The sequence below is a fragment of the Leopardus geoffroyi genome, chromosome B3 (genome assembly GCF_018350155.1).
Source record: "Leopardus geoffroyi isolate Oge1 chromosome B3, O.geoffroyi_Oge1_pat1.0, whole genome shotgun sequence".
Classification (NCBI taxonomy): domain Eukaryota; kingdom Metazoa; phylum Chordata; class Mammalia; order Carnivora; family Felidae; genus Leopardus; species Leopardus geoffroyi.
In genome coordinates this window covers 17,214,854-17,232,789 of record NC_059337.1, presented here as the reverse complement: position 1 = coordinate 17,232,789, position 17,936 = coordinate 17,214,854, and the positions used below count along the sequence as shown (strand labels likewise).

Here is a 17,936-nt window from a genome sequence, read left to right as displayed (position 1 = left end):
AACACATTTTAAAGAATGTTTAAATATATGCTTTCCTTTGCTGTACTCCGTCTGTAGGCTTTGCACCCAGAACAGCAAATTTTTGGTTACATGTTTTCTCCCAAGAAAGAGCTCATGAAAACAAAAATTTCCAGTTTTTAAGGTTTGCCCTCAAGAGGGGAAAGAAATTTGTGGGTTCCTAAAACAATAAGAAAATGAAAAGTCATTTTATTGTGTCTGGGTTTTCTGATGAAGTTGTGGCTTTTGTAATCAGGTAGATTTTTCAAACAATATCAAGATCTCTAAGGTTTTTCCTTAAATGAATATACACATCCCATTCTTACATGCGTTGATTAACCATAAAGTGATTCAGCTACAGGATGTTATAGCCTAAATATAAGAATGTATGAGTGTCAGAATTAATTTCCTCAACAAGGAGAAAGAGTCGGCAAATTCAGGAAGTGTAGTTCCGCGGTCCTTTTGTATTGTTACATTTTTGTGCAGGCAAAGTCGCATGCCTTCGTCATGGGTACTGATTCTTCAGGTGTTGACTACTCCCTGATTCCTAACTGTTGGATCAAAGCCTCGGGCCAATTTCGTTTGCTCAGATCCAAAACCAGGTTAAAACTTCTTTCAGACCCAGTTCCTAGCACTGACCACAGAAGTCCAAACACTGGTGCAGGCTCTTCAGGTAGACCTGTGGGTCCTGAGCAAGTGAGACTGTGAACTCCATTGACAGCAGGAACCTTGCCTCTCAGAGCCGTTTCTCCAATGTGCTCAATCAATAGTCTGTCCAATGAAAGCATGAAGAGACAAGGAAGTACCATCAAAGGCATAGGGATAGCCGAGACTACCACACCAGCTTTCATATGCTGTCATGCGGGAAATCTTTCCAACATAAATTATGTACTTCTTTCCTTCTTAGTCTAGTGAATATAATTTAATCATTTCTGGCCAACTTGGGGACATCAGTGAACATATATTGTTGTATTATGCATAATATGGTGATAGCCTTAAGGCGTAGTGGGAGGCAGTTTGCCGTATACTGAAGATTTCTTGTGTTTATCGTGTTCTTATGGTTTGGCTTTATCATTTTTATGTCCCCATTTCTGTTTAACAGACTTACTGCAGTACGACAAGGAAGCTCCGTCAGCCTCTCTGTAGGTCATTATTTGCTGCTTCCTCTTTGCTGTGGGTACTCTGAAAACAGATTTCTAAGCTTGCTAGAATTATATGTAAGACGGGGCGCCTGGGTGGCTCAATCGGTTGACCACCTGATTCTTGATTTTGGCTCAGGTCGTGATCCCAGGGTCCTGGGATTGAGCCCCACATCGGGCTCCGTGCTGAGCATGTTGCCTGCTTAAGATTCTCTCTCTCTCCCTCTGCCCATCTCCCTGCTCGATCTCTCTAAAAATAAAACAAATCCTAAAAAGAGAGAGAGAGAGAGAGAATTATGTGTAACAGTAAGTAGGCTGTAAGATCTAGCTTCTTTCTGGTCCTTGGCTGTGGACCCCCACAAACATGTTTTTGCTGGATAGTTGCATTCCGGAAGGGTGTGGTATCCATCTGTGAGAAGTGTTTTCCCTTCACATGATCGTGTTTGTTTTTTTTTTCTTTTACTTCTCTCTCTGCATCCCCGTCTCTGTTTCTCTAGTAATATGACAGTTGCTGGAATAATTAAAATTAATGGAACACGTTTATCCACATGGGAGCGATTGTAGTGGTCAAAAAACATTTTCAAAAGGCATGCAATCCCCCCTTCTGTATCCTGGACCAGCCCTCAGCACCTAGTTTCATGACATAGTATTTTACAAGGGTCCCCTTATATTTCACTTTCAGATAGCTATGCCTGAAGGGGCTTTTCCACTCCCGCCTGGTATTGGTTCTCCCTCCCCTGCTGTCATCTCCCACTCCTGGTCTTCGTCCTAGGCCCACGCCAACCCTGCCAGGCAAGACTCCTCCATGCGTTCCACTTCCAATGCTCCTGCACCTCTCCGTTGTCCTATTAAGGGTCTCTCCAGCAGGCCCTCCTTCTAGGGGCTACCACCTTTCCAGCCTCCATTCCACTGGACACCTCTCATTGCTGAAGGCTTTGTAAGCAAACTTGATTTCCCTTTGGGAGGCAATGAGGTATAACAGAGCCGAGATCTTAGAGCGAAGCCAACTGCCACCTGAGGGCCCCCTCTATTGGATAAGTCAGGCCGGTCTTGGAGCCTAGATCTCCTGTCCATAGAAAGGAGTTTGTACGGATCCAGTCAGCACATTCTTGGTGTGAAAGCAAGGGCTTAATCCAGTGGCCCTCACTCCCTTGCCTTTCGGGATTATTGCTTCTGTGTGGACAGGTAGCCGCAAGGGTTGACAGCAAATTTCTCATCTCCTATTGCACACCCTGTGATGCTGGGAACACCAGAGCAAAAATGGTTGCTGTCGCGCATTCATTTCTGGCCTCAATTTTCTATTATTCCCTGATGAGGATCCTTTCGTTTGAGACCAGTATCTGGAAGAGAAAAAAAAAAAAAAAAAGTAGATCAAGCTTTTCAGATGAGATTTTAGTGCAGCCCCGACAGACTCTTTTTATTGCCTTCGCTACCACATAGTGGTGGATCAGGAAACTGTAGGGCTTGCAGGGCTGGGAAATTGCTGCCAATGGAGTGAAGATTCTGCTGCTGAAGGAATCTGATCTCTTTTCTGCATAACACAAAGAAAGCAGAAGCCCATATCGTCTATAGCAGATGACAGTCCAGTTCGGAAAAAAATACATTTCTCAGTACCTTTAAAGCAAAAAGACCGAGTTGTGAGAAGGATCTAGAAGAAGTCGTATGCAGTTTACTGGTGTCCATTTTGTTGCTGCTTTTTGCATTCCTCAACCATCTTACTTCCTACTCCCACCCCACTGGAGGATACTCCAAAGATAAATGAACTGTTAGGCAATATGTCAGAAAGGCTACGGTCCTCAACACGTACGCCCTGTTCTCTACCGGCCTCCTTAGCTGGTAGCAACAATACTGCTCTCGGAATCATCTATAAAAAGTAGGCATTTGCCTCATCTCCAAATTAGGGGTTTATCTTATTTGCAAAACACTTTCGGGGCCTTTGTCTGGGATGGCAGGGTGTTAGCAACTCTGGTCCAAGTGGGAAGCACGCGAAGTTAAGTCTCATTCAAAGCGAGATTTTGGAGTTCCCAATGGTTGATTGGCATGTATCCTTATAGCTCAAGAGTTTCTCTGTCCATTCAGTTGATTGACTATGCTGTAGTTGTTTTCTTTTCCTTGATGAACTTTTTAGGAACATTTACTTTTGAACGTTTAAATTTGAAATAATTTCAGACTTACAAAAAAAAAAATAGTTACAGAAAGTACAAGTTTCTGAACACCCTTCACCCAACTTCCCCTAACGTCAGCACCTTACATAACCAATTGAGGCTTATCAAAACTATCATATCACCATGACGCGGTACTACGAAGCTCCAGACTGGATTCAGATCCCACCAGTTTTCCCCTGTCTGGTCCTCTATCCAGTAGAGGATCCCGCCTCACATTTGTGGTCGCGTCTGTTCTGTTTCCTCAAACCCAGGTTGTTTTCTTCAGTCTTCCTTGGTAGCTTGCCACCTCCACACTTTGGAAGAGCACAGACCAGTTATTTTGCAGAATGTCCTTCTCTGGGTGTTTGCTTGTGATGAAAGTCAGGTGACAGCAAGAACATACAGTGTTAGCAAGATGACCACAGAAGTGCCACTGTGCCCTTCCCAGTGCATCCTGTCTGGAGACACATCATGCCCATAGGTTTCATTTCTGATGATGTTAATTTTGATCACTTGGTTAAGATGGTCTCTGCCAGTGCACCCGTTGTTAATCTTGACCTTTGTAATTAGGAAGCATCCTTCAGAGGTAGATACTTGAGACTAGCCTCTTCATACCGTTCCTCATTATTCTTTCACTTCCCAGTTTTAACACCCATTACTGTGGTGTTTGCCAAATGGTGGATTTTTCTATTTCTGTTTTCTACACTTAGTAATTGGAATTCTACTCTGAGGACTCTATGTATTTTTAAAATGAGGGACATAAAACTTTTTAAATAGCAGTGGCAGCTCCACTTTTTCTGGGAGGACAATTATGAATGACATGCAGCAGAAAAATATGCAGAAGCCTGAGAAGTCTCAAATAGGAATGTTATTTGAGATGTCGTTGCCATCATTTCCCTTCAGAGGAGGTGAAGTAGAGGGGAGGAGATCTCAGCCGCCCTCCAAAAAAGTCCTCTTAGTATCTTGGTCCTGGCTGCAAGTGTCTCTTGCTTTTGAGGACTGAGAGGACACAGTTGCAAGACTGTCTCTGGAGCACAGCCCTGAATGTTTTGGATGGGTTAGGAAGGCTTACGCCACCATAAGAACTTTAATTAATACTATGAAATGTTATCTCTGAGCATTTTAGGCTAGCATTGAAAGGAGTGCTCAAGATACGGTTTCCTTCTTTTAGAATATACACTATTACTCACATGGCAAACAATTGAGAGGAGCCCCTCCCTCCATTTAATTAAATTTCAGCAGCCCCAAATCCAATGCGTGTGAAGAAATCATTATTTTGAATTCTTTATCCTGAAAAGATTAAAATTACTCTTTACTCTTAGAGGTTTTTTTTTTTTTAATTGGGCTATTCTATTCTTTGATTGTGATCCTTCCAATGTGATTTTTAAAAATATTTTTACTTCTACCTTAAAAGGATGCAATAGTATTTATATGCAACTACAATATTTTATCAAAAGCTTGTGCATCTAATTGAAAGGACTGTGAATGGCTACATTTTTAAATATCCTGCAGTCCATCCCAGTTTGTAATTTTATCATCACACTCTGGCAAGATCACACTCGGTACATTAAATTCCTGTGGCCCTCATTTTTCCCTCACTGATGTTTGTAACTCCTTGCGGATTAAATTTTAGGAGCTTAAAATAGAACCGTTCCATTAGGAAAAGAAAAAAGAACCTCACACACCCCAAACCATGGGTAGCTGCTCATTAGGTACGGTCAGGGGACTCACATTTGCCGGACCAAGCAGGAATTTTGATGGTAGAATTGACGGTTCTGAATTAGGTTGGATGAAAAATACGTACGGCTTTTAAAGGTGTGGCCGCACAGAATTCATGCTACCGAGTACTGAGGTTCTTTTCGTGTTTGCAGTGCCTTGGTGAATGTCCTAAAGTTGGCGGCTGAGCGGAGGGGGACAGGGAACATTTACTTGAGTGTTATTTCTAGACCGCAAGCCCAGCGCTGGAAAAAGTTCCAGCGCATCCGTTAAAGTTAGTGCACGTGCTCGGGCGGACCGGATTCCGGAGCGCCGCCGCCACCGCAGCGCCGCAGACCCCTCGTGGCCGCCCGCTTCTGCCCTGGCTGGCGGGAGGCGGGGCTCAGCAGGCGCGTGCCCGCGCGGGAGGACTGGCCGGCCACGTGACCACGCTCTGGCCACGCCCGCCGCCGCCTCACGTGGTCTCCGGACACCATGTGCGAGAGTGGATGGAACAGGGAGCGGCCGGGTGTGGCATTCGGGTTTGGGAAGACAGAAGCGTCCTGATTTCCCGCCCCCTCCCCCCCTCTAATTCCTTAATCCCGATAGCGGAAAATGCAGAAAGTATTTCTCATGTATTTCCGATCATGTCATCTAATCCCTTTGGTGGCTCAAGTTTCTTTATGGGAACGTGGTTTCCGTCTCGAGGGGTCGATCCCACGGTGCCAGAGCCACGCTGCCTCCCTCGGGACGGGGGGCGGTCTGGGTTTCCCGAAGGTCGATCATCCATTTTATGGCAAAGAAGTAAACCGTTCTAAACCGTTTCACTACAAACCCTGGTTTCTCCTTAGCGATAATTGAATTTTGATGGAAAACCGGCTGTCCTAAAGTTATGGGAAGAGGGTGGTCCACCCTCCGACTTCCGCGGCATTGTTGCCGCTTTGCAGCGGGAGGAGGCTCGCGGAGTAAATAACTTGGATGGGTCCCTCCACGTTCGTTGCTCATGTGCTTGTGAGCAGTGCACAACGTAAAAGGAAAATAAAAGATGGAAGTAGGTTTGTAAAAGAGAAAAATTAAATGGAAGGAGGGCGTGCGTTCTCAAATTGAACCAGGGTCTCATTGTTCCGAGCTAACGTCCAGTTACGTGCTCCAGTCCGATCCCGGACCGCAGCAGAACCTCCTGGGGAGCTCGTGCGGTCCGCGGGGAGGTGTTGGTGCCACCGTCTCCCGCCGCCACCACACGGACGCACGTGCCCTGTTAATTTCCTGGCACCCGTTGCGTACGGAGCCTCGTGTAAATCTTCGGCACACTCATTTCTTCCCATTTCGTGTGGGAAGTTAAGGTTCTTTTCGGTTTACTTTCTGTTCACCTTCATTAAAATGCGGCAAACCGAAAGGAGTTTATTAATGGAGATCCCAGTGCATAGAGAGATTTTATTGAAAAGAAGAAGGGCTCGAATGATAAAACCTCATGTTAAAAATCAGAAACAGACTCTTGTTATTGTTAATAACTTTGAAAATGGAAATCCAACTTTTGATAAATTATTTCAGAAGAGTAGTTGTAGGGACCAGACATTTGGTAGGTAACTGTGTCTGGTCATCAATTATAGTGATTTCCTTGCATCAGCTCCAGAAAATCAGAATATTCATGAGCTTTCTGCTCTGACTCAGACCTTCAGGAGCCATGAAATTTTCCTGTTGGGATGAGAGGAAGTGCTGTCGGTGGTTTTGGCAGCTGAATGAAACCAGAAATAGATAAGCAGGGTAGAGGGGCGATGTCCATTTGTCTGGTCTTATCATCCTGCTTTTAATTTGTGGAAGTTAAAGTTAAAAAAAATTAAATTAAACGTGCGATCCTTTTTAGAATTCACGGAGTACGTTGAGGAAGTGGTTTTGTTTTTGTGAGTTTGTTTAAACAAATGACTGAGGTTTTTGTTTTTCGCTGTGTCTGGCCAGGCAGCAATGCTACACTTTTTTAAATTCATGAAATACTGACCAGCGAGTCTGTTCTTTAGCACTCCTCTGCTTTTGTGATGGGAAGACAAGGAGGCAGACACCAATGGCGCCTCTTACAATGGAGGTTTGTTTGTTTATTTTTTTAATTTAATGGAGGGATTGTAGATGGCTTAAAATTTCCTTGTGCCAGGACAGAGAAAGGGGGGGGTGGGGGGTGGGTGGGAGAATAATTAGCCCATTTTAAGCTACTCTAGCAATAGCCGATCCATAGGCATTAACTTTCGACAGCGACAGAAGCCTCTTTCTAGACCTCATCCTGTGATGTTTTAAACAAATTTAATTTTGTTTGATTAAAATCTTTCTTAAAGGCCGAAATTCGCTGAGGTCATTTTTTTCAAATTTTTTGGTTATATACTAATAAAGATGGCAAGTTATAATCTTCTGTTGAAATATGCAGGAAGCCTATCCTTCACCCCCTCCTTCCCTGAAATGCCAGGGCTCCCTTGCCTGTTCTGAGAGGTCCTTCTCCGGCACTCCTGCCTCGTACGCACCCTTCCATCCCGTGGTCCACTCAGCCGGAAGTATTCTTGTCTTCCTGATGTGTATCTTTCAGGACAGGAATCTTTACCTTGAATTCTTATCCACATGTACAACACCTGGGGTGGCTTCCAGACAGGTGCACTCAGGTTTTAAATGAACAAATATTTAATCCAGAAGAATTTATGAAAAAAAAAGGGGGGGCTGTTTGTATTTTTTTTTAAGCCATTGTTGTTAAACACCGTGTTTGGAGTGGTACGAATTCTGTGCTCTACCAATTTGTATGAATTATGCCATTTAAAGTAGATATAATTAAGAAATATTTCAGTGCTAGGTTAAACACAGGAGTGAAGTTTCCACTTTTTTATGTAGTCAAATTCATTGCCTTTTGGTCCTTTGGGATGGTGCTGAATGACCCCGACAGAACTATAAGGCACAGAAATGAGCCTCATGCAAGTCTGAGAGCTGAGCTCCTGGCATTCAGTACTTCTGTTTATCATCATCTGTCTCCTTGTTAAGTCACAGCCTCTTGCGGTCCTCAGTCTCCTCATCAATGAAATATCGCTGATACCTTTCTATGACTTATGAAAGTAGGTTATGAGAACTACAGTAGAAAACTCTGTGTCATGTGCACGTGCACGGTACCTTACTGGTTAGAAGCACGGACCCTCGAGTCCAGTCGCTTCAGTTGGAATTTCTGCCTCTGCCTCCCGAAGCTCCGTGACTCCGGGCAAACCACTCTCTCTGTACTTGAGACTATGGTTCAGAGGACGGGAAAATAGGCCCTCCCTCTCAGAGTTGTGGACGTTAAGTCAGCGCATGCCAAGCACATGTAGCAGTGAGTGCCCCCACGTATGGTAGGTGACTTACTATTACGGATAACAAATGCTCATTTTTTTTCTTCTCATCTAGTACTTTGAGCTTTTACTTCTATTAGGGCCAAGAGACAGAGACAGAGAGAGAGAATTGTTGTCATTAAAACAGTTGTAGTCTGCCGGGGTGTCTGGGTGTCTCAGTTGATTAAGTGTCCAACTTTCGCTCAGGTCATGATCTTGCAGTTTGTGGGTTCGAGCCCTGCGTTGGGCTCTATGCTGATAGCTCAGACCCTGGATCCTGCTTCAGATTCCATGTCTCTCTCTCTCCCTCTCCCCCTCTTCTGCTCACCTCTGTCTCTCTCTCTCAAAAATAAATAAACATTAAAAAAAATTTTTTTTAGTTTTAGTTTGCCTAAAAGCAGATATGACCTAAAAGAAGGCTGGGGTTTGGTGTTGGATCAGATGATTCTTTGGTTATTCTCGGGGAAAACCAGCCAAGCCATGAGGCCAGAGGACTATCTTTCATTTTATTCCTCATCTCCCAAAAGTGGCTTCTCTGATTTTTCTCATTTTTCCTCCTTTTTAGGAGAGTCAAGGAGCGTAGTTTTTCATATTACTTTTGTCATCGTTATTTATTTGATAACAATTCACCATCAGAACATTAAACGTACTTACTTATCCTACAGGAAACTCCCTTCTGTTACGTATTTGCTTTCAATTTATGCTTTGTCTAATGCCAAAGAGAATTTGAGGCAGATTCTAATTAAAAGCCAAAAAAAACAAAACAAAACAAAAAACCCAGATGACACGGGACCTGAATAGCCACATCAGCAAGATAAGCACACCATACTAGAAGGACTATTGGTCTTCTTGGAATCTGGTTCCTCTGGGATTCTAGGCACAAAGAATTTCCTCAAGGCAAAGAGGAAATACAGTAAAATCTGCATATGTAGGTATACATACAGAGTCCCCATATACATCTTCTGTAAGTTTCGAGGGCTTTGATTTCGGAAAGTTTGCCTAAGTAGTAGTCCAGGGTTAAAGTACCACCTGACTCCACGTATGTATATCATGTCTCATGCAACCGATATACACTGCACAATATACACTGCACCACCGTGGACCAGGCTCTGGACGTGGCCCTGGGAACACAGTGATGAAAAAACATAGGATTCCTATCCCAGTGCACTGTGCACCAGTGGAGAAAGGAGCATTAAACGTAGTTAAGTGTTGTTGTTTTTTAATTGTAGTACTGCGCATACAAAATTTATCATCGTAACCATGTTTAAATATATGCTTCAGCGGCACTAAGTAAGTACGTTCCCAATGTTGTGCAACCATCACCACCAGGCATCTCCAGAACTGTTGTCTTGCACAACTGAAACTTTGTACCCATGAAACAATAACTCTTCCTCCTCCTTCCCTCCAGCAAAAAAAAAAAAAAAAAAAATAGTAATAATAACCATTAAAAATAAGTTTTTTTTTTTTAATTTTTTTTTCAACGTTTATTTATTTTTGGGACAGAGAGAGACAGAGCATGAACGGGGGAGGGGCAGAGAGAGAGGGAGACACAGAATCGGAAACAGGCTCCAGGCTCTGAGCCATCAGCCCAGAGCCCGACGCGGGGCTCGAACTCCCAGACCGCGAGATCGTGACCTGGCTGAAGTCGGACGCCTAACCGACTGCGCCACCCAGGCGCCCCTAAAAATAAGTTTTTGATTGTGAATGTGGTCAGTGCTTTGAGAGACATGAAGCGGATGCTGTGTCTTAAAATGATAGGGCAGCAGGAAGGGCTCTTACCCAGAGATGGTGATGGGGAGAAGAAGTCTTTGGGGGTGAAGACAATCACCCAGCACTAAATGCTGCAAGGCAGGTTGGGAGTGGGAAGAAGAGTAAGCCAGGCAGAAGGAACAGCATGCATCATGGGTCAGAGTCATGACAGGGTCTGCCTTCTTCAAGAAAGAAAAAGGAGCCAGGGTGGTTGGAGCAGGGGCCAGTCGGGTAAGAGGTTGTATTTGTGTATCCTTGCTGCGATTCGGTAAAATCTTCACCGTGCCCTGAAATACAGCACGGTCCGTCCGCAGCTTTTCAGTAGTAACCTGGAGCACAAACTCATAGCCGCTTCTCAGAACTCCGGACTGTGCCTGCACCAGGAATTCACTAACACCCTTCCTGGCTGGATGAGCAAGTACATTATCTTCCTTGATACGGGCCCAGAGCAGGGAGGTCCGAGGAGCAGGTGGTCGGCGTACTCTTGGAAGCCTCCTTACCATCCCAGTGGCCTGGAGCCGGTGGGATTAGGATGAAGGAATGTCCCTGTGGCACTGGCACCAGGGATCGTTTCTGTGAAGCAAGAGCAGTAGGTTCTAGATAGGGAGGTGCAGGTGGCGTGAGAACTGGACAGTCTGACTGCTGCTCTAGCCAGCTGGCTGTCCTTCCCCTCCCTCCACGCGGAGAAGCCAGCCCGGGGTGCCTGTGCACAAAGCCAATGTTTTTTTTCAAACAGCTTGCACATGTTCTTGGTTGCAACGCAGAGGTCTAGCTGGTGGAACCTGGAAGAAATTCCTTTGACCTGGAAAATCATAATGGCAATTATTTTTACTTAGCTCCCAAGCGAGCCTCTGAGTGGTTCCTGTAGAGCCCCTAAATTCGCACAGCCTATGAACCTGAGAGCAGAAACTGGTTGTTGAGCCCTTTGGAATAGTCGTAGCTCTGTCGGTTTATTTGAGCACTGAGGACAGTTGGTGATACCTACCCAACCTTTGGCGACACTGTGTTATTATCACTTACCCCCACCTTACCCGGTAATTAACAAGGAGGATGCTTCTTCACCTCTTCACTGTTTGCAGGGAATTGTCTCATTGCCCTCCAGAAAGGAGCTTGTATATACCTTTGCTATAGAGAATCTTCACCCAACCCATGTAAAAGGTGAATAAAGCAATTTAGGAGAAAATTGTATTAGGAGGTTGGTTCTTTGTTTTTTGTTTTTTTGAAGACCTCTGTGAAGTTTTTTGAAACATAGAAAAAATTCTCTTTCTCATCTAAAAAGAGCTTACTGCCTGATGGAAGTTGAAGGTTTAACTTCCATGCTGTGGAAGCTTTCTTGGCAGGCTCTAGAAAGTAATTTGCCCCTGGCCCTCCCCAAACCTCCCCATCCCCCAGCCTGCAGCTTGAGGACTCTTCAAAATAGTAACCAAAACTACAACGAACCTTCAGATGATGATGTGTTAGGTAAGCTACTGCCCACCTTGCATTAAATGAGGATTATTTCGGAGCAAAGGGATTTAAGAACAGCAGTAAAAAACTAGAATTAGAATGCCAAGTCAATCTGAAATTTGTAATATTTTTATTTGTCCAAGCAGAGATAAAATCTGAAATATTTCTGAATCCTGTCTTAGTTTTTGTTTTTAAGAGAGATAGCAAGTGAGAGGGAGGGGGAGGGAGGCAGAGAGAGAGAGAGAGAGAGAGAGAGAGAGAGAGAGGATCTTAAGCAAGCTCCAGGCTCACCTCAGAGCCTGACTCAGGACTTGATCCCTTGACCCTGAGATCATGACCTGAGCCGAAATCGAGAGTTGGACGCTCAACCGACTGAGCTACCCTGGCATCTCTCTATTCTTTTTCTTGGCCACACAACTCTCCCCCAGAAGCGAAGTCTTGTGTGTATGCTGATACGTGAAACCAATCGGGAACATGGTTCTTAGTGTCTTCCTTTGCCCTTCCCGGCAGGTGGTGGCCCATAAGGCCCATAAGGCCAGGGGATAAGATAGAGGCCAGTGGGTCACAGAGTGAGACTCTCCCATGCACATGTCAGCTAAGTGGCAGATAGGTGGCAGAGGCAGGACTAGAGAACCCTAGGACCTATGGAAACCCTGTTCACAGAGGACCTATGACATCCCAGGAAAAATACTACAGTTCCATGGTTTATCACATTTAATCTTGCACTGATTAGCACAAGGTGGTAGTATCTGTCTTACACACATAACTGAGTCCCTTTTCACACAACAGCCAATAAATGGCAAATGGAATCTAAACTCACTTCTTTCCAACCCCACAGTCCACATTTTCCTCTAAGGCGAACATTGCCTCCTCTCTCATGCTGTGTCTCCAAAACAGAAGATGAACTTAAGCATCTCAAAATTTTAAACACTTGACTCTCTCTAAAACGATTTTTTTTTTAAGTAGACAGACAGACAGACATGACTTGGGCCCTTAAAAATGTGGCCAAGCTGGCACATAAATGGGCGTAGGCTGTTTCTAAATTGTTGCTTTAAATTTTGCCAACATAGCCTCTAGGCTGGTAGTTTTGTTTGTTTTTTCATATATTTTTGACACTATGTATGTGCAGAGGAATGTTACCCCTTGCCATAGTGTCCCTCCTCCCCGAAGGCGAGCAAGGGACATGGGGCCACATCAGGGGATGATGTGCACCCAGAGGGCAATAGGAAGAGACTGAGGTAAGTGACAGTATTTGAGGGCTCGTTGATTTTTTGCATAGACTGTCTCACAAACATGTATTGACGCATTCATCTATAAACTGAGACACATTAGCGTTTCCCACTTTTTCCTGTTTGCTGTTTCTTCATTTTCGTGGATGCTTCTTTCAAAAATATGTCTAGTCTAGGACCCAATTAAAGATTTATCTTTAGATAAATAGATTTATATCTTTGATGTCCATCGTTGTCCAGTGTAAAGATTTGGAGGGAAATCCCAGGTAAAGAAAATAGGATCACTGTCTGCTTTCCTCTCGGGGTTATTTTACATGTGTACTAATTTGCAGATTGTTTGTATCAAAAAAGCAAAACATGCCCCTTACAAAGGGGGGACAAGGGCGCGTGCCTGGCACACCTCTGCCCCTGTATGCACCGTAAGCCTTGAAAGTGAGCCAGGATTCGAAAATATTGGATTGGGATAATGTTATTTTTTTAAACACCTGGCTAATTTAATATAAAGTGTTTACACTTCATTTTTCTGGCAGTGGATTTACTATGTAGGTGTGGAAGATTTCCTGTAAGTTTTGCAAGTTCCAGGGGAGGAAAGTTGCAATATGTACTCTCTGTGGTCACAGCCGCATGAAGGGTGATTTCTTAATCCCCTATTGTTACCGTGTATAGGTGAATGATGGGTATTGCAGACAGTGTCCTGGACTGTTGCAAGTTCACAGGTACAGGGACGAAAATAAGCAAGAGTGGTCTTTTTTAGGAATTCTGAATACGGAGTCTTGAAGAAAGATCATCTTTTCCCTAAAGGGGTGCTTGGGCCAGAATTGCCGGCTACTATATACCTCGTGGGTGAAGCGGATATTTTGAGCATGACTGAGCTTATTAAGAGCCTGAGGCGCTTCCTCTACCAGGGTTTAGAAATTTCAAAGGATGGGGGTTGGGGTGGAGGAATTATGGCAGGCATTTTAGAGAGGGCAGAGGAGGTTGGAAGCAACAGGTTCCAAGTGTATCTACTGTGCTCCTGCAGAGCGCTGGGTGGGCTGGGAATGTCAATTTAGGAAGATAAGGTCTGCCCACCTGCCAGACAGGAAAAAGTAGACTTGGGGGATGGGGTGGGGGAGTTCAGGCTTTAGTTATGTAGATGGAGGTGTGGTGCAATTGAGGTGGAAATACATTTAATAGGCTTTACTTAGGAGACCTCAGTTTGTGGAATGGGGGCAGGTGCATTTGGGAGGAAAATACCTTGAGTAGGCAGGTTCAGAAATGGAAAATGGGGGAAGATAATCTATTTCAAAACTTCCAACAGCAGGGCGCCTGGCTGGCTCTGTTGGTGAAGCACAGGACTCTTGCTCACGGTTGTGAGTTTGAGCCCCACATTGAGCGTAGAGATCACTTTAAAAAAAAAAAAAAACCGTTAAAAAACCTAAAAAGAAAAAAATTTTTTCCAACCGTGTCAAAGGAGATTTGTGCGTGGATTATCCCAAAAGGGGTCGTGTGGTTTTAAAGGTCTGAGAGATCCCTCTCTTTGCAGGAAAGTAGGGGGCTGGGAAGATCACATCACAGTGTGACAGGAGCCCTGGGCCAGGAGTTCTGGAGACCCCAGTACTGGGCCCAGCTGTCCAGTACCTCGTGATTGTCGTAGTCTCAAGCTGTCTGGGTCTCGTTTTCTTCGGGTGCCAAATGAAGATGAAAGCATTCGACTGGATGCCCAGTTCCTGGGTTGCTTTCAGCTCCAGAAAAAAAAAAACAAAAAAAAAAACGAGGGCTCTTTCCTTTGGGCATTCATCTCATTTCAGAGATGCTCCCAGCTCGCCTACAAAGCTAAACAAAGGAAAGCAGCCCCGATGGGGGGTGGGGCGTGGCCTTAGGTGAGAGGTCCTCCTGGGTGAATGGGAAAGCGAGAAGCCTGTTCCCTCTCCAGAGCACTCCACTAAGCCAGCGTTGCACAGAGCCTGGCTCAGGCTGACTTCGGTCTTCACCCTGGGTTTCAGGTCACTCTGATTGTTTGCAAAACATGTTCTTTTTTTTGTCCCTTGCCAGTACTTGTTCTCTCTGTGAGTAAAACGCAAACAGGTCCTGAGGGATGCTGTGCGCCAGTCTGCATTGCGCCAGGAGCGCACCCTGGCCTCTGCCCGGGGCTTGAGGATGCCCCGAGAACTCCCAGCTCCAGAGACAACAGTTGTGTTGACATCAGATCCTAGGAAGTTGCTACAGAGCTTATTCCTTTGAAGGAAAAAGAAAAGATCACTCTCTTAACCACTTCAGATCCTTATCTTTGGTGTATTCAAGTCCAGGATTTTAGATAGTTTTTTTTGAAGGGCTTTATGCTTGAGATCATTCCTTTCCTTTCCTCCCCCCCCCTCCCTTTTTTAACCCACTTAGCCAGTTTGGGGCTTTACAGTGTTTAGGAAAGGGTTAAAAGTTGACTTGTGAAGCACAGTCAGGTATTCTAAAAGTTGCTGTCTATTTTCGCAAGCAAGTAAACCTTATATACTCTCGTGGTATGGCGAACATGTGGCTTCACGGGTATGCTCATCCTCACTGGGGGAGCTTGAATGCAATTGGACCCCTTTGTGTTTATGAACTTTTTGTGCAACTTGCTTCAGTCTTCAGGCCAAGGATGGAATGAAAGAATGATTCTTGGACCGGTTTCCAAGTTTGCAGCCTCATTGGTGTTTTGCACGGTAGGGCTACCCCGCTTGTTTCTTTTAAAAATAAAATGAGCCCTAAAGTGTTAAGTTCTTCCATCTTTCAAAGAAAATTCCTTTGAAGCCTGAAAATCAGACCGTAGTATATAACAGACAGTGTTTGGGAGGCAGTGAAAAAATGAGGAGGTGGGGTGGGAGAAAAGTTACTCAAACAGGAAGGGGAGAGGGACCCACCTCTCTGCCAGTGCACGCTGGGCTTACAGCACATCACCCCTTTGATCCTGGCCCAGGCGGTCACCCCTTGCCTGCAAGTAGCAGTGTCTGAAGGGGAAAGTCCCTGAACCTTCCACCTTGCTTTTCAGAGCTGACGGTAGGCTTTGCCATATTTTGCATCCCCTTCCAGCTTCCTTAGAGACCTAAGGGGATGTTTGGCCTGCAGCGATCCAATTCACTTTGGATAATACTCTGGGGAAAAGCCAAATATCCAAAATCAGAAGTGTACTAGATATTTAAAAAAATTTTTTTTAATGTTCATTTATTTTTGAGAGAGAGACAGAGCATGAGTAGAGGAAGGGCAGAGAGAGGGAGACACAGAATCTGAAGCAGTCTCCAGGCTGTGAGCTGTCAGTATAGAGCCCGACGCAGGGCTCGAACTCATGAACCTCAAGATTGTGACCTGAGCCGAAGTCGGCCGCTTAACCAACTGAGCCACCCAGGCGCTCCTGAAGTGTACTAGATATTTAATGGTTCAGAGATCAAATGACAACCTACTCTCAGAAGATTCCTAATTAACTGGAAAAAAAAGCAGAGGGCACCTGTGAGCCCATCTCCATTGGGCATTTACAACTCAAACACACTCTTTCAACTGGCATTTTACACAAGTTGCCTGTGTTGGCACTTCAGGTGAACCCAATTTTACCGATCACTTACAAAAAACAAAAACCAAGAAATTCAGCTATTAAGGTTAAAATATTATTTTCATTTATTTTTTTTATTTTTTTAATGTTTATTTTTTTGAGAGACAGAGACAGAATGTGAGTGGGGGAGGGGCAGAGAGAGAGGGGAAGACACAGAATCCGAAGCAGCCTCCAGGCTCTGAGCTGTCAGCACAAAGCCCGACGCGGGGCTTGAACTCACAAACCATGAGATCATGACCTGAGCCAAAGTCGGACGCTCAACTGACTGAGCCACCCAGGCACCCCTATAACTTTTTTTGTTAATGTTTCTTTATTTTAGAGAGAGAGAGAGAATGTGAGCAGGGGAGGGGCAGAGAGAGAGGGAGACACAGAATCCCAAGCAGGCTCCAGGCTCTGAACTGTCAGCACAGAGCCCCACGTGGGGGCTGGAACTCCTAAACCGTGAGACCATGACCTGAGCCAAAGTCAAACGCTTAACCAAATGAGCCACTCAGGCACCCCTAAAATATTATTTTTAAAGTTGTATAAAGGATGGACTTAAACTTTGGAATCCATCAGTCAGCCTTTCCAAAGTATAGAGACAAGATCTTTCCCCATGTGAAATTGACAAAACGATACTGTCCAATGGGACTGGATTTATGTTTACCAAGATAGGATTTTAGCACTTTTAATGCTTTGTGGCAAGGGCGATAAAGTTTTTAGCGAAACTACTGCCCCCGCCCCTCCACCATCCACAAAAATAAAAAACCAAACAAAATAAAATATAAACCAACAGAATTCTGTGGGAATGACAAGGTATTTTTGGTTCAGGTGTTTTTGTTTTTATTTTGGGCTTCTTTTTTTGGGGGGGGTAATAGTCTTTGCAAGGACATTACAACATTTCTACATTTGTGTGTTTTTCTAAGGCACTTTTGAATCATCAACTAGATGAAATATAAGTTCCGTGAATTTTTGTGGGCGTAGGTGTTCTGTGGTCCAGTTATCCAAAACTGGTTCTCCTAAGGTTTATGTGGTAATTCTGTGAACCAGCATGTAGGATCATCTGGGACACCCTGTTCCCCTCCTTTACTGATAACACAGGTTACTGTACTTGGGAAGTCCAGTGAATCTTTTTGTGGTTTTTCCACAGTAGTAAAAATACTTTAACTTCAGGAAGTGGGATCAGCAATCAGATTAGATAATGGAAAAGAATAATGCGGTGTTGTAGCATAACATATACTCTAAAATATATGTTTACAAGTCTGAAAGTGTGCCACCAGGAAGGAACACAATCAAAGGAGAAAGGAGCAAAGACTCTGGAGAGGTAAAAAAAAAAATGACTTAAAGTCTACTGTTATGACCCACGCTTCTCAAGTAGATGTAATTACAGAAGGGGGAAGCATTTTTCTCTCAAGCCACCTACATTTTTTTTTTTTTTTTTTTTTTCCCAAGGCACAGTAGTGTGTTTAAAAAGCATATACAGGGGCACTTGGATGGTTCAGTTGGTTAAGTGTCCAACTTCAGCTCAGGTCATGATCTTGCAGTCTGTGAGTTCGAGCCTTGCATCGGGCTCTGTGCTGACAGCTCAGAGCCTGGAGCCTGCTTCAGATTCTGTGTTTCCCCCTCTCTCTGCCACCCCCCCCCCCATGCTCATGCTCTCTCTCTCTCTC

At 44.5% G+C, this 17,936-nt stretch overlaps 1 protein-coding gene and 1 long non-coding RNA gene across 3 annotated transcripts in view; one reads left to right on the top strand and one right to left on the bottom strand.

The window, feature by feature from the left end:
* The window catches only part of IGF1R (insulin like growth factor 1 receptor), a 310,595-nt gene that overhangs the window by 206,913 nt on the left and 85,746 nt on the right, over positions 1–17,936 (top strand). The window lies entirely within an intron of this gene.
* LOC123582546 lies at positions 1,558–16,660 on the bottom strand. Its single transcript, XR_006704453.1, has 2 exons — positions 5,085–16,660; positions 1,558–2,476 (listed from the first exon to the last, which is right to left on the bottom strand). It is a non-coding gene; the product is annotated as an uncharacterized LOC123582546 (long non-coding RNA).